This window comes from Callorhinus ursinus, unplaced genomic scaffold (genome assembly GCF_003265705.2).
Source record: "Callorhinus ursinus isolate GAN/ISIS: 27379988/994484 unplaced genomic scaffold, GSC_fseal_2.0 scaffold2, whole genome shotgun sequence".
In the NCBI taxonomy this organism is placed as follows: domain Eukaryota; kingdom Metazoa; phylum Chordata; class Mammalia; order Carnivora; family Otariidae; genus Callorhinus; species Callorhinus ursinus.
Window position 1 is genome coordinate 105876013 of NW_027397064.1, and position 16835 is coordinate 105892847.

Consider the following 16835-nt stretch of genomic DNA (forward strand, 5'->3'; position numbering starts at 1 on the left):
CTCCTTTATATCTTATTTCTATCCTGCTATCCTGGGTGTTGTTCCAATTTTTTTTGACCAGCTCTTCAAATGGATGCTTCACAAGGATTGTCTGTTTAGAGCTCAATTCAATACACTGCTGAGCACTCTTCAGGTCTTCCTTGCCCTCCTGCTCCACATTCTGAGACCTTGCAACATTCCTCCTCAGTGAGCAGCCAGGTTCCTTGAAACTGTCTACCAGAGCTCAACTTGTCGGGGAGTAGATTAACGAACTCAGTCATCAAGCCAGGTGTGTTGACTGTAGTTTCTGATTTTTGCAGTTGTCATTTCTAGAATATATGATCATCAGCACTTCCTATGTGAAAAATCCCAACTGTAAGAAAGCAAAAACAAACGAATGAAGAAAGAGACAAAACAACAACAAAAATCAAGGAGTGACACCTGCAAGGAGCTTATATTCTAATGGAAAAGCAAACACCACAACTCAAAATAGTAAGTAGACAACATAGAAAAAACACCAACTTACAATAGTTGGAGTTCAGATAAAAGAGAGATCAAATGTTTTGGGGCCAAAATATTTGTTAAAAAGAAATTAAGTACATGACACATTTTAGAAATCATTCCATAAAATGCTTTTCAGTACTAAAAGAATAAACTGTCTAGAACCTTCACTTAAATGGAGCCATAGTTAATGATGGCAGATCCTGCTCCACAAAACTCCTTTATGGTTCTCCTGGAACCAGCATGGGGTCCAACTCTTGGTCATGGCTTGACAAATGTCCACCAGCATCTGGGCCTACTTCCCTCTCTGTTTTCATCTCTCCTTTCTTGCCCTCCCCAAACCCTGTGCTTAACACAAGATGAGCCATTACACCTCACCAAATGCAACACTCTCTCTAAACATATGATTCTTTGTGTTCTGAATGCTCTTCCCTGGTTCTGCTTTGTACTCTTGTTCTTTGAAACTCAGTTCAGGCACACCTGGCAGACAGGAAGCCTTCCCTGAGCACTCCTGCCAGATGTATCAAACGCCCACATTTATGCTCCTGCACTCCCTTTGTCCGTCTCTGCTGCTAACTTGATCACTAATATTATAACTGTTACTTCTCTGTCTCCCCCATCAGAGTGGGATCTTGAAGATGTACCTACATTTACCCTCCATATTCCTTAACAGAGATTAGTTAAAGGTCTGACAGGGTATCAGTTTAAACTTCTTTATATCTATTGTGGAAATGCACACATGCACAGACATGTGTTTACACACACACACACACACACATTGTAATTAACAATCCCAGGCTGGGGTGAAGGATTTGTAGTTAACTAAAATGCCTATAATGTTCTCACACCAAAGCTTTTCTCATCCCCCCCAAGAGCAATCTCATCCCTATATCAGTTTCAATTTTAAACCCACAAGCCCAGTGCCTTTTCTTTGTTTCTTTTGTGCAAATTGCCAGTCTGGAAAGAATGCTGAAGAATGACACCCAGCACAAACGAACGATGTCTGTGCAGAGGGGCCACTGCAGTTTAAAATGCATCTTAAATGGCAGGGGTGTGATGGATTCACCTCTCCTGCTTGTCCTTGAGAACCAGCAGGGGCACCCGTGTTGGATAGTAATTGCTCTGCCTACCTTGAAGGCATAGCACTTGGTTTATAGGACATTGATTCATTTGGATCTTGTGTCTATTCCAGCCCCAGGGCATTCCCCACTGTTGAAACTGACACAGAACAGGAAGAGATAAATGTGTAAAAGATGGGGCTTTGGGGAGCCCTGAGGCTGATATTGATGAGGCAGTAGACATGGCATTTGCTTCCTGTGGCTCTTTTCCATCATAAGAAAGGCAGACTGAGTCCTTACTAGGAGAAAACCACTCCCACCATCAACACGTTGGAAACCATCTTTGCATCACTTCAGAGGGAAAGAGACACATGAGAGAGCTTCCAGAATTAACGGATGGGGACTAGAAATAAAATCAGCCACGGAGAACATGCATTCTTGTCTTCGAGCTCAGTGTCCCTTCAACATACAAGTTCAGCCAGTTTACTTTTTAACTCTGTATAACCCTAACTCCTTGATTACAATACATTTAAAGTTCAGTGAGAATTAGAACCAAGGTATTTCATCTCCTTGTGCCAGTTATGGGATAAATAGTATTTTTCCTGCTTCTGTGTTAATGCCTTAGTTCATTCATTAAGACTAACAGCTTGCCTACTAATATTTGCTTTGACACCTTTCCTTGTGCCCAGAAATCCAAAGCTGTTATCTAACTGCTCAGACCCAACCAGTTCCCAATTTTGTAAGGCCTTTCTTAAAACCCTATTTTCTTATCTCCCCCTGACTTCTCTCCTGGACACGAGAGAAGATGCTGAGAAAGTGTGATAAGTGATAGACTTAAGGATGTAAGTCTAATTATCTTTTTTTGGCTATGGGGAGTCAAGGAGCCAACATTAGTAAATATTAGTCTTTAAACTAAAGCATTTTTTTTCAGTATGTTTTTATGTTTCACTTATCCCAATTCCCCAGCACAATGAAGAACAAGACTTGCTGCTTCAAATACTGTATGTGTCGCTTTGATGCACGCTTTCCCTTCCCTTGGGACCTCTCCAGATGCTGCTTTTTTAACTGTTTATGGACCCCTTTTTCTGCTCAGATCTACCCCCTGCAGTCTTGTTCAAGATGCTTGTTTGCACCTTCCCATCTTAGGCAAATCCTCTTTACACTCTTTCCCCCACTGGTGAAACTTATTCTATATTTATCTATCTTCTCTCTGTCTTTCTGTTTCTGTCTCTCCCCTTCCTCTGGCCTCTGATTAACTTTTGATCTCGATTCCTTCTACTCCCCTACACATACTCTATGCCCCAGTCAAACAAGCCACAGGCTTCCAGTTGCACACATTCTGGGTTAACTTGGCCCCATGCCTGCCCCCCCACATTTTTCCTGACCTACAGATTACTTCACTGTACCCGGAGCCCTTGGGGGTCAGAACTCTACCTGGATTTCTTCCCAGGTACCATCTGATAGAAGCATTGAAATCTTAAGCTTTACTTCTTAAAAGTTTGATTTCATCACTTTTTACTCCACACTATTTATACATTTATCCTCTGAGTGGGGGGAAAAAAAAAAGAGGGTATAGAATGTAAAGCCACATGTAAACAAAGGGAACAGCCTGTGGTGTGAAGTTCCAGCTAGTTTGCTCCCTTTGGGGTGGGGAGAGGGTCAAGAGTTGAGTTTTGTGGGGTTAGTTCAATAGATCTCGATGGTCCTGAAGAGTTAGAAGCTTCTTGCCATGCCTGCCTATGACTTTGTGGGCTGATGGAAATAAATGGAATTGTCTTATTTCCTGACTTGTCCTACTTAGTGATTATTGTTTCCTTATGGAAAACCACAGCTAAGAGGGCAAGCCTATGAAATTCTTGAGGTGTGGCAAGTATCATAGCCTCAGCACAGAGGGCTCCTCTGGGCTTTTCCTGCTCCCAGGGAGGGGAACAGCTACCCAAAATAGTCAGGGCCAGGAAAGCAGGGAGATCAACTGTGGTTGATCACGTGATCCTGTTGTATATTAAACATTCCTCATTTCCCTCCAGTGGATTAAGGGTAACTCAAAGACAGATCTGTGTTTCTTATTGAGTTCTAGTACAGTGTGTGTCATGATGCTCAGAAAATGTTTACTGAGTAACGGTAAATCACAGGGACTATTTTAGGACACAGCACTTGAGAGCACAGACGTCAAGCTTATGTGTTTTTCTTATATTGTCGTTCAAAATTAACTGCTTAATAAAAGTTTCCCAATGATGGCAAAGCTAAATATATATTACTATAGGAGCTTTAGCCCCATGTGGCCTTTTACTATAACTTACAATCGGGCTGTGACATTTTATAATTGCTGGAGATAAGTTTTGCATATCAAGACAAAGTATAGTTATTCATTAATAATTTATTGGAACAAGTTCCACTCTGATATAATAAATGAATTATTAATTGATGCTTTTAAGAAAATAGTTCTGAACAGAAGTTGCTTTATTTCTCCTTTCTGCTTGGGTTTTAGATTAGCACAATATTTGCAAAAAAAAACAGATGCCACAAATTTAATTATGTAAACAATTCAGAGTGTTACTTTTCGAGATCCATCATGTTATTTCAAAATATATCAAAATTAGCACATCCAATGATAAACTAATTTAGAGGTTGTGTTTGAGCTGGGGAAAAAAGGCATTCCTGGCATTTAGAAGAACAAACATGTCAGGTAAAGATGGTTTGGACTGAGCACTAACACTGGAAATATTTTATGTAGGAAGTCTGTCCTTATTTTGTATGAGGATGGCTGCTTAGTTATTTTTTAAAAGAATCATAGAATCTATCAATGCCTCTAACTTATTAGTACTTTATGAATGATGTTGTGTGTAACCTCCAACCAGAGGAGAAGCCGCTCATGTCCCCCACCCCCTGTGTCTCCAGCTTCTAGTAGTTTCTGGTGTAGAGAAGGCTCTCAAGAAGTGTATTATGATTTAATGATAAACATGGTATGATAGTTAAGCTTTAAAAAGATAGTACTTTATCTTTTTTTAATCAATTGTATTTTTTTGCCATTTTTTATTATTATGTTGTGTTAATCACCATACATTACATCATTAGTTTTTGATGTAGTGTTCCATGATTCATTGTTTGTGTATAACACCCAGTGCTCCATGCAGAACGTGCCCTCTTTAATACCCATCACCAGGCTAACCTACCCCCCATCCCCCTCCCCTCTAGAAACCTCAGTTTGTTTCTCAGAGTCCATAGTCTCTCATGGTTCATCTCCCACTCTGATTTCCCCCCTTCATTCTTCCCTTCCTGCTATCTTCTTCTTCTTCTTCTTTTTTTTTTTTTTAACATATAATGTATTATTTGTTTCAGAGGTACAGGTCTGTGATGTGCTATGGTGAGTGCTGTGAACTGTGTAAGACTGGTGGTACTTTTTCTAACTTGAAAGAGAAGATCCACACTGTTGAGAAGTTCAATGATGACTTTAAAAGATAATTAAATGGTACTAATGTAACATTGTGGGTCAACTATACTCAAAAGAAAACCTTCATGAAATGGCAAAAGATGGGAGAAACTTTCGTTATAACCCATTGTCAACTAACACAGGGTGCGTGTCTACTGTAGGCACTTTGACTCACACTAGAGATTAGGAATTGAGCATGACCTAGTGCTCATCCTCACGCAGATCTCCATCTAACAGAAAATGAATCAACAATGTGAACTGAAGTACTCAGAGAGAGCTGCCATATGATTTTCTTTTCTTTTTTTCTTAAGATTTTATTTATTCATTTGAGAGAGAGAATGAGAGACAGAGAGCACGAGAGGGAAGAGGGTCAGAGGAAGAAGCAGACTCCCCGCTGAGCAGAGAGCCCGATGCGGGACTCGATCCCGGGACTCCAGGATCATGACCTGAGCCAAAGGCAGTCGCTTAACCGACTGAGCCACCCAGCACCCATGATTTTCTTCTTAAGGTTCCCAATCCAATCACATGATTACCTTGCTAAAAACATGTTTTTGACTTTCTAGTGCCTGGAAAATAAAACCCACACTCTTTAACAGGAGATATCCTGCCCAACCTTACGTGACCCTGCCTCTGTCCAATATTAATTACTCCCATTCTTCTCAAAATCACCCTTAACTCCAATATCATTGACATCATGGTATTCAGATATATACTCTTCCCTTCCTGGAAACCCTACACCTCCCAGTAAACATAGCATTCCCCAGATCCCCACAACAACTCAGCATCTATCTAGTTGTTCATTATTATTTTTATTATTTAGATTTTATTTATTTGACAGAGAAAGAGGCAGAGGGAGAGGGAGAAGCAGGCTCTCTGCTAAGCAGGGGGCCCAATGTGGGGCTCGAACTAATCCCAGGACCCTGGGATCATGACCTGAGCCTAAGGTGACACTTAACTGGTTGAGCTACCCAGGCACCCTCTAGTTGTCTATTCTTATTAGCCTCGTAGACTCTGCGGAAATACAACTTTTTCCAACAGCCTTCTCTGACTCGAGAGCTATGGATTACAGGAGCCCATATTGACATTCATGTGTTAAAGGTATTTAACGCAGTCAATAATTTAGAGTGAGACCAGAGTTGTGCAGATCAAGTAGAAGTAGAGAAAACAGAGGAAGAGCTGAAGTGATTAGAGCATTGACCAGAGAGCCATCAGTGGAAATAAAAACAGAGGAAATATGAAGATGCTGCTGATAAGAACTTTTCTCCTGTGGTTACAGTTAGAATATAGAGAGTAAAAGACAAAACAAAAACAAAATCCAAAAACCTTATATCACTCGTCCAAAATACTTCTGGCAATAGAAATAGGAAAGTTGAGAGTGAGGGATGATGTCAGGAGAAGTTACTAAATTCAGATGAGCACACTGTGTTTAAGATGATAGCAAAATATCCAGGGGTGGGGGGAAGAAGACTTGTAGAGCATTTAAAATGTGGGTCTTTAGATTTAGAGAAAGTACAGAGAGACATGGTGGTTTTGAGGTTTGAAGTTCATTGCTCTTAGTGCTTCAGCAAATGCTATTCACTTGTTATGTCTATTTCCCGACCAGATTGTCAATTCCACGAGACAGGGATGGTCTACATTCTCCATTACTATTATGGTAGTGACAGAACCAGTGTCAGATGCATAGCAGTGGATTAATTCACAACAAAAAAGAAGTACTCCTTGTAAGAGAACCCTGACATAGCATAGAGTGGACAGTATATATTGGTGCCTTAGACATGTTCTGTACCCTAAAGAAGTTAGTGTCCTAGAGAAAATAAGAGATATACATAACAAACTCTGGACAGCTAGGCAAAAGTAGATGGGCCAGAGCTGTAGACCTATGGGCAAATGACAGGGAAACTTGCTTCTGGCACTGCAAAGGGTAGAGAGAAAAACCATTATGGAAGAGCCATTATTTGTGTGGGTATTTTATTTTTATTTATTTTTTATTTTTTAAAGATTTTATTTATTTATTAGACAGAGAGAGAGAGAGTACAAGCAGGGGGAGCGGCAGGCAGAGGGAGAGGGAGAAGCAGGCTCCCCACTGAGCAGGGAGCCCAATGCAGGACTTGATTCTAGGACCCTGTGATCATGACCTGCGCCAAAGGCAGATGCTTAACTGACTGAGCCACCCAGGTGCCCCTTGAGTGGGTCTTTTAATGAAGAAAATGAATTTGGAGAGCTTCCCAAGCTCAAGAAGGATTCTAATTTTATAACTTATCTGGATTTTCCCTTGTGTTAGGTTACAAGTGATACTCTTTCCAGTTTTCCTAGATAGTTTATACAATATATTTACATAATAAGCTTTTGTCTGTTTGTTTCAATTTAATTGTTTTGTTTTGTTCTCAGTGGACATAGTGCTTCATTGTTTCTTGGTGTAGAAGGAAGGATGAAGAGAAGAGTGGTATAGACATCCGGGCCTAGATTTAGCAAAGACAACTTCTCCAGTCATCCTCTTATTTTTAGGTTTACCTCTTGTTCTTGCCCTGGGACCTTCCAAATGCAACTCCTGGGGTCCCTCACAGATGGGTGCCTCCTCTGTTGCGGGGCCGTCTGGCCCTCATTCTGGGCTAAGATTTCTTCCACCTCACTGACTGTTCTGTCAACAGCTGGTAATTTCTCATTTGTTGAAGGTCCAGTTCTCCTTATTATATGCTTTTCTCCTTCTTTCTTATTGTTTCAGTGGGAACTCAGGCAAGAGAATATGATAGCACGCACACACACACACACACACACACACACACACACACACACACACACACATTAAAAAAAATCCACCCTGCTCTAATTACATTGTGTAAATTATTTGTTCACCTTATCTAATCATACAATTTTGACGGGACAATTTTAATGATTCAGATTTTAGTTTTAAACAATGAAGAGTTGGGAATCCAAGTTAAAAAATTAATTATTCTTGGTTTTTAGAGTTCATAATTTGGAGTGTTACTAATACCAGATTAATATAAAAATGAATATTCAAATATTCTTTTACTGTAATACTTAAAGTCTGTGAAATATATTAGAATATGAACATATGAGAAGACAATAACATGTGCCTGCAAATCAAAGACTCTTTTCTTGAAAAACCTATAGGTTATCAAGGTAATGTTCCAGTCAAAATGTGTGTGCATTACACATACACATACACATAATTTGGAATTGTGTTATCTTAAACTCTCAATTTTCCTCCTAATATCCTTGTAACCAAAGCAAGGAGGTCAGAAAATCTGCTTGTATTTTTGCAATAATTGATCTACCCTGAATCGTAGTATTATGATTAATTTAATGGAGATGCTGGTGTTGGGAGAGCTGACTATTCAGTAATTTCTGAGAGCACTCTAACCTTATAGTCAGCTTCCTCTAGGTTCTACTCTTCCTAAAACAGTCCCAGGTCCAGGCTAAAGGAGGGGACCAAAGCCTGAGGGAACAATTCAGCACTGAGCTTGAATCCAGTAAGGTTAGAAGGAGAATGAAGCAGAATGGGGAATGCAATCAAAGCTTCTGCGGATGATTGTTTCTGAGGCAGGGAAACCAGGAGTCTCTGAGACGTTCCTGGGCAGGGGATGGAGCAGGCTAGGAAACCAGACAGGGAGGAGTCAGATCGGAAGACAGATGAAATGGCATTTATTTCTGGCCCAGTCTGTGCTGTAGAATGTGATGCTCTGCCTTGTAGGCCCACCTCAGATGACTGATACCACCTTGAGGAAGGAGGTGAGGACGTGGCAATATCAGAGGGCAGCCAAACACTGCTCCCACGGTGCTGTACATGGTATGACCCTAAATCCCTGCCTGTGAGCCCAGATAGAGGATGCCAATTCTGCCAACGGATTGCTTTGTCCTTTAAAATTGCCTGTTTATAATCCGTCTCTGTAGCCAACTTGTGGAATTTGTCATTCCACTGCCTTTCTAAATCTAGGAACCCACAAATATCCACACGGAGCCAGGTGCACAGCAAGACACTGATGACCAGAAAGTTTCTTCCATGATATGAGGGCACTAGGAAAAGTTAACCAAGTAAGAGATTAAAGCAATCCATTGAATAACTTAAATCAATAGTGATCAAGTGATCAAAAGGTCTACTGTTCTTTTTATGGACATACAAGCCAAAACTTATGAAGTGTGAATCCTACATCCTACTGTATTCAGGCAGAACACGTGTTATTGTTTTTAAGAACATAATTTGATTGTAGCCCTTGTTTATCCACTAAAACTAGGATAAAATGAAGGGCAGCATGTCCTCTAAGTAAAGTTTGGAGAGAGGGTGTCTGTTCTCATCTGGAGTAAAGCGGAACATTTTAGCAAAGTAGCCTGATTTGACTATGTTGCATTACATTCATCTGATTTTGAAAGATCCATCCACTCAATTTTCTATTGCTCTTTTATTCTAGGTGATTTTAAAGAGAAAGTTTTAACAAAGAAGGATGAAAAACCAAGCTGGTCATAGTTTGGTCCCAACTAAGTTATTTTAAATAAAAGGCCACAAAATAACTTCATCCAGAAACTTCAAATACAAAGACAAACTCCTAATTAAACTTTCTTTGCAGAAAAAAAATCTTCCTTCTATCTATGATGAGTCATGTTAATAAGAAATGTCCCTTAGGCACCTGGGTGGCTCAGTAGGTTAAGTGTCCAACTCTCAGCTTCAGTTCAGGTCATAATCTCTTGGCTTGGGCTCAGGTCATGATCTCAGGGTACTGAGATGGAGCCGTGCATAGGGCTCTGAGCTCAGCGTGGAGTCTGCTTGAGATTCTTTCTCTCCCTCGGCCCCTCCCCCACTCTGCTCCTCTGTCTCCCTCTGCCCACCCCCTTCTGCCCACAGCCCTGCACACATTCACAAGGCCTCCCTCTCTTTCTTTCTCTCTCTCTCTCTCAAATAAATAAATAAATAATAAAGAAATAAATAAAATCTTTTAAAAAATAAGTGTCCTTTAGATGATTAATCATTAGAAGTTTGAGTATCTAATTTGCAGAGAGGGAATAAATTAGGTGATGCTGAAACGTTACATGATGTAAAAGAAGGCAATTTGGAGCTGCTGTTTCAATCTTTGGAGATGGAAGAAGTGTGATTAAAAATGAATATCTCACAGAATGGTAGAACCAGGTGGAATCAGAGAATATGCTGGTGCTGGCATGGCTGAAATACATTTTAAGAACTAAGGTGGGGAGTTAACTGGATGTTTCCTACATTGTTGTGATGTCAATTTTTTATTTTGTTTCTCAAAAATCTTCAATGGAGTCATTCAGTAATTTCTTCAAATTTATTATTTGGGGAAATAAAGTTCACTGAAGGAACTTTAGTGTGGCAATGAGATTTCAGGTAAGGAAATAGGATTCTAAGATATGGAAAACATGACAAAACCAACCCTGGAATTCAGGTGAATTTTTCAGTGGGAAAACAGACTTCTATAGATTGTGAGAGGGGGAAATGCTGTGTTTCATGGCAGTACTCAGATCCTATCACTTCAGCTGCAAACTCTCAGAAGACTTCTCTTTGGATTTAAAATGCCTTACCTGGCCCTGCATGGCCTGAAATCCCTACAGACCTGACTGTATCCTGTCTTCATCTGGTCACCTTTCCTTGTTATCATGTAAGTGTCAGTTCAGCTCCACTGTGAAACCTTTTAAAATCCCCATCTAAAATAATGCTCCATATTATCTATGAAATCACCCTGCTTTAATGTTGTATGGCTTCCTTTACTCCCCCCCAAAATTATCCCATTTATATTTGCATTTATTTTCTGCTCCCCTCACTGAAATGTAAACTCTGTGAGAGCAAAGAATCTTCAATATCTGAAACTCTACCTAGGACCAACAAATTAATATTTGTGGAATTAATGACATTTTACTTAGCTCACAGTAAACACAATGTCTATCTGACATATGTAGTTTATGGACTAATTGCTTTCATGTATCTGCTAGTGTTTGATGGGCTGTGTAGTCAACAATAGAGAGAAGAGATAAGCTTTGTGATTTCAACGGGGTCCTAAGGAACCCAGGGACATCTGGGGTATGGTAAGAAGGAACTGAGACTTGGTTGAATCTTCCAAGTCAATACAGAAGGTTGGTCACATGAAGGAGAAACATATCTTTTAAGGAAAGATGAAGAAGCAATGTTTTCATGATGTGACTTTATTTAAAGCAACACAGTAAAACTTTTGACCAGTAAGCCTTTTGATAAGTCACCTAATTTAATACCTATTAAAATATATTAAGCTGGTGACATTTTGTCATTCAGCATTTAATCTCAAAAGGAAATATGAGGATTTTAGAAAAATCAAGAAACTTACACATAGTAGAACTCAATAATTCATTTTATGAATGAGGAAAATAAAGCCTAGATGGGATTAGCCAATAGCTAGTGAGTGACAGTTTTAGCTGGATGTTACATCTCCCAAAAGACGACCCAGTGATTTTCTGACTAGATAAAGCATCCAAGATCTCTGAAAACCAGTGGTCTGTAGTAGCTCCAGGGCCCCTGTTGTTCTCCATTACAAACATATTCAATAAGATTATTTTGTGTGCCCATTTATATTTCAGGAATCCAAGCCTTCAAACTGGTGAGTAGACTATAGGGTTGGAGATGGGAAGTAGGAGAGAAAAATATGTTGGAAGGAGAGGCTATAGGAGGAAAGATGCTTATATGCACATATGTGTGTGTATTTATTTATAATGGTTTTGTTTGTTTATATATTTATTTATAATGGGTTGAGCTGTTGAAACATTTCTTTGGCTCAGGGGGCAGGGCTATTTCTTTGATGACAGGGGTGAGGCAAACATTCCTATCTCAGCCTTTTTTCTGGGAAAGTATGAGTGCTGACTGGCTGGGTTCAATTCCTAGGTCCACCACTTAGCAGTGGTGAATTGAATTTACTTCTTTTGTCTCAGTTTTTTTTTTTTTTTTCCTTTATGTAGTGTGCATAACAGTAACACCTTCCTCACAGTGCTACTGGGGGAGTATATGTATCAATATGTAAGATTTTAGCACAGTATCTGGAGATACTATTCCTCCATTGAGTCTAGGGTGTGTGTGGGCTGTGCAGAGACCTCCTCTCCAGAGTTACCTAATCAGAAGATCTCTGTCCTCCTCATCCTTCACCAAACCTCTGATGTTTGTCTTTCCTAAGAACCTATCAAGCAATTTTATGTCACAAAATAAAGGCCCTAAAGGCAAATAACTCAATTGTTAGTGGTAAACTTTGCTACTAACAGCTTAATAAGATGTAAAGTGTGTGTTTGTGTGTGTGTGTGTGTGTGTGTGTGTTTGTCCTTTCAGGATGGGAGGATTCACCTTCCATCTATTATTCAAATGAAACTCTGACCACTTCAGCCACTTACAAGTTTAGTTTTGTTTATTTCACTGAAAAATAATCAACAATGTAAATGCTTACAAACCAAAAGGAAAGCAGTATTTTCTTCGTACAACTATTTGGAATGTACAGAAAGAAAAACAAACTGAATTAAATGTCATTATCAAGGATAATGAAGAGTCTGACAATGTCTTTTAACATCTAAAATGTGTACTTGTGTCCATAAATTCATTAATTCATTAATTCATTCAACATGCATGTTTTAATAATACAATATGTCTCATTTTTTTCTAGGCCATGAGGATGAAAACCAAAATAGGACAAAGTCCTTTCTCTCTCTGATTCTGGCCATGCAATTTCTATTGGTCTCCCTAGGTCTGGCAGGATTGAATACCAAGTCAACCAAACTTTCCTCTTAGGTTATCTTTACAAAAATCAACTGCCAAAGAGCTGATTCTTACACAGGTCTGACTGAGAGTAATCCTAGCATTTCCAGCCAAGAAAGAAATGGCACTGATTGCTTTGAAGTTGTGGCAGGTGGGGTTTGGGTAGGGAAGGCTGTTGGCTCCCAAGAAAGAATTAAATCAAAATTTACTCCCTATTACACAGTTTTTTTCCAGTCCTATAGTCCTTATCGTTGCTCAATTTCACACCTTCATTTATCCATCGACTCCTTCAGCAAATGTTGAGGAGTGAGTCATTTACACAAAGGAATCCAATGCAATGCACTAAGCACAGTAAGAATGTTGTGAATGAAAGAAAAAGCTTCACTGAAGAAGGGTGTTAAGGAAAATGAGAAGCACTAAGGTGATATTGGGTCTAATGTGGGCACTCCACAATATGAAATAGCGCCATCAGGCACCTTCGAGGAGGCCAGGAAAAGCCTGAAAATGCCCCACGGTGTGCACAGCACAATAGATGCTAGCTCTGTAAGCAAAGAAGGAAACGGCCCTCGCTCATTAGAATAATAATAATAATAAAATCAGCTAAAGTATGACAGCCTTGCTGTTTTCTGGAGTGACTTGGAAGGAGGATGAGAAGCCCTAGGTTTGGACAGGATGAGAAAAAGGCCGTGAGGGGCCATTACTGTGACTATTTTATCACCATAGGATATGTTGTATGGTAAGATGCTGGTCCTCTAGAGATGAGGATCCTAGCAGAGGCCAGGGGACCTTCAGTGATCGGCCCGGGGTCTGAGACTAAGTGGCAGAGCTGTGAATGGAAGCCAGACTTGTCAGCCTCTGAGTTCATTTTGGTTTTCTCTGTTGTACCAAGTACCACAATAATTTACTTTGGCCTCTGCACTGTTGCCACAATCACAGTTTCCACCACTGTGCTCTACTGGATAGTTTTAGACCCAACCTGTAATTTTGTATTTTTCTTCCTTTGTAAATAAGATAGGTTTTCTGACTGAAGCCAAAGCATATCTTTTTAGAGAACATTTTCCATTGAGACCGAGATGGTACATTCTTGGCCACTGATGTTTTAGCATCGGTCCTATCTGCTCTACTTTTTATTTATGAAGCAATCTCAGTAAACAACAGCAATGAAAATTCCTCTGGGCAATAAATTATTGTCAAGATAGGGGATACAACTTTATCTCACACAGCTGAGAATGCACAGTATTTAAGGCTCCTTGCTTCTCATATTCAATGTTTAATTTTTTTTGAATTAACATTAATTCTCTTCTCTGTCATGTATGTACTTAGAGCGAAAGGCCCCATAGCTCTCTTTCCTTCACAAGTCAACACTCTAATACTCAATTGCTTTCCTCCACACACAGATTCCATCAAGCTGCTTACTACTTTAGTGATCAAGTCCTTCATATTTTTTCAAGAGCAAGCATACATTGAGGGACTTTCTAAGATCTTTTGCTCAAGAGCAAAACTTATTCACAAATAGGATCAAGTTGAGACACATATGAAGTGTTGTCACCTGACATGTAGGAGGAAAAAAATATAAATATATAACATGAGAATCCTGTTCTTTTGTTGCTGCCTGTTTGCCCCTGGAGCTTGCTTGTTTGCTCTGGAGAAAAACTCAACCCGCTTTATACTCATTAATGGGGGCATGAGGGGATAGAAATTCACCTGCTAAGGAGTACCTGGCTGTCATGCCCTTTCTGTAGTTGAAATCTCTGATCTCAGGAGTTAGGCAACAGCTGCAGAAAAATGGCATGCATGTGACCAAGGACAGAATGTCTTAGATTAAAGGACAAGAAAATTTATGGGTTTTATATGAACAATTTTTTCTTTTTTTCTTTTTTTTTCTTTCTTTCTTTCTTTCTTTCTTTCTTTCTTTCTTTCTTTCTTTCTTTCTTTCTTTCTTTCTTTCTTTCTTTCTTTTTCTTCCCTCTCTCCCTTCTTTCTTCCCTCCCTCCCTTTCTTTTTCTTTCTCTCTAAACTCAAATTTGTGAAGAAACTCATAAATGTTAAAAAGTTATCAAGGGGAAATCATAGGTAAATGATTTAAGCAGAAAATAAATCAAATAACATAAAAATCTTTGATATGTCACCATTCTAGAGCTAAAAGTGTACTTTACTTCAAAGATGATGAAAACAATGAGGTTCTTACACAAATGGTATATCCACAGATTACCCTGATGTCTAGAGAGGTGATAAACTTGGTCAAACCAAGAGATACATCCATCTATCCTACCTGGAGATCTATCTATATCTCTAGATAGATAGGTAGATAGATAGGGATAGAGAAATATGTAAATAAACATGATTAATATGCAATTTTAAATTGTTTGAAGATAAGAATATTTGAGTTAATCTATGGAACAACAAAAGGAGTCCAAAAAAAACTCCAAAAGAAAGTTTGTAGAACTGAAATACTTTGTTGATTTACTGTGAGCTTGGCACATCAGTTCTCTGAACTTTAGGTTCCCGATCCGTTCAATAGACAAAACAGTATCTCCTTTTCCTGCCTCACAGAGCTCTTAAACTGAGCAATTATGATTATATTTGTTAAACAACTGGCACACTAGTCACTGTAAGATGTTAGCTTGCAGATAGTATAAAGAAAAAAGTGGTGATTTTAAAAAGGGATAAAACAATCTATGACACTTAACCACTGAGTAGAACTATAGATTTGGGGTAAGGATAAATTTGAAGCCTCCCTGATCAAATGAGAGGTAGAGGAGTTACCAGAACCATTTCCCCAGAGTAAAAATGGAGGACAAGAGGTTTTGGAGCAAATTAAGATGATAGTTGCCCATTGGTATATTGAGTTTAAAATAGTGGGGATATCTGAGTGGAGGATATGTTTGAGAGGTAACTAGGGTTAGATTAGGTCATGGGGGGGTGCCTTGTTGGCTCAGTCAGTTAAGCAGTTAAGCAGCTGCCTTCAGCTCAAGTCATAATCCCAGGGTCCTGGGATTGAGCCCTGTGTCGGGATCCCTGCTCAGCGAGGAGTCTGCTTCTCTCTCTCTCCCTCCTTCTGCTCCTCCACACTGCTCTTTCTCTCTCTCTCAAATAAATAAATAAAATCTTAAAAAAAAAAATTAGGTCATGAGGGTTGAGGAAAGTGCCCCATGATGGGAGTAGTGGTCTTATAAGGAAAGAAAGATCTCATCCCCACACCTCCCATGTGTACTCACTGAGGGCAGCCCATGTGAGAACACATGGATAAGGAAGCTCTCTGCATGCCAAAAAGGAGGCCCTCACTGGACACCAACCATGTTGGCACTCTAGTCAGACATACAGCCTCTAGAATGGTTACAAATACTTTCTGTTGTCTCAGCTTCTCAGTTCACAATATTTTTTAAGGCAACCCATGCAGACTAATACAGCTCTCAAACTTCCATGAAATCTCTGAATATAAAAAGGAAAACCCCAAACTACCTGACATTAAATCAACCCCACCAGGGTGGAAAAGGGGTCAACACTGAAATCAGATTCAGTTATTGAGAACTAGAGACAGTGATATTGCTTTTACTCCCACTTGATGTTGTGAGATTCTTACATTGGAGTCAGTCAGTCAGAATCCGTAGAAATGAAGGCCAGTTGTCTTTACTTCCAAACAAGTTCCACAGATTATTCTGATGTGCAGAGTCACAAAGGAAGAAACTTGATAATTACTTACATTTTAAAAGTATGGCAGAAGAGCAGAATATGGACTACATGGAACAGAAGTCTGAAAAGGAAGAAAGACCAAGAAATTTCAGTGGCTAGCAAAGCAGTAGAGTGGGGATTTTCCCACATGAGGGGCAAATGCTGTGGAATGTTCAGCCCAGGGGACCAGGTGCCTGCAACAAAGTAGGATGCTGATGTGGGAAGGTGGCAGAGCAGAGCCCACAGTTCTTCAAATAAATTAATCAAGATAAAGAAAATGATACATTATTTAAGAAAAAGCAAGACCAAGAAATTGTTCTTTCTCTCTCTTTCTCTCTCTCTCTTTGTGATGTTTTAAAACTGTTTTTAGAATGGTAGGAGCATGCAGCATATATGGGGCCTCATGGAAAAGATCTAATTGATAAAGAGGTTAAAATTTTGGAGGGGGCGGAGCAAGATGGCA

General features: G+C 39.5%; 1 long non-coding RNA gene across 2 annotated transcripts in view; it reads left to right on the forward strand.

The window, feature by feature from the left end:
- LOC112811250 (uncharacterized) overlaps positions 1-12918 on the forward strand; it is a 69678-nt gene extending 56760 nt beyond the window's left edge. The window contains exons 3-4 of one of the 2 annotated variants that reach the window (XR_003205018.2): positions 300-471; positions 12609-12918. This is a non-coding gene — a long non-coding RNA (uncharacterized lncRNA). Of the gene's footprint in view, positions 1-299; positions 472-5279; positions 5373-12608 lie in introns of those variants that run through there. The other variant, XR_012382089.1, reaches the window with a different exon arrangement.
- Positions 12919-16835: the final 3917 nt, after the last annotated feature.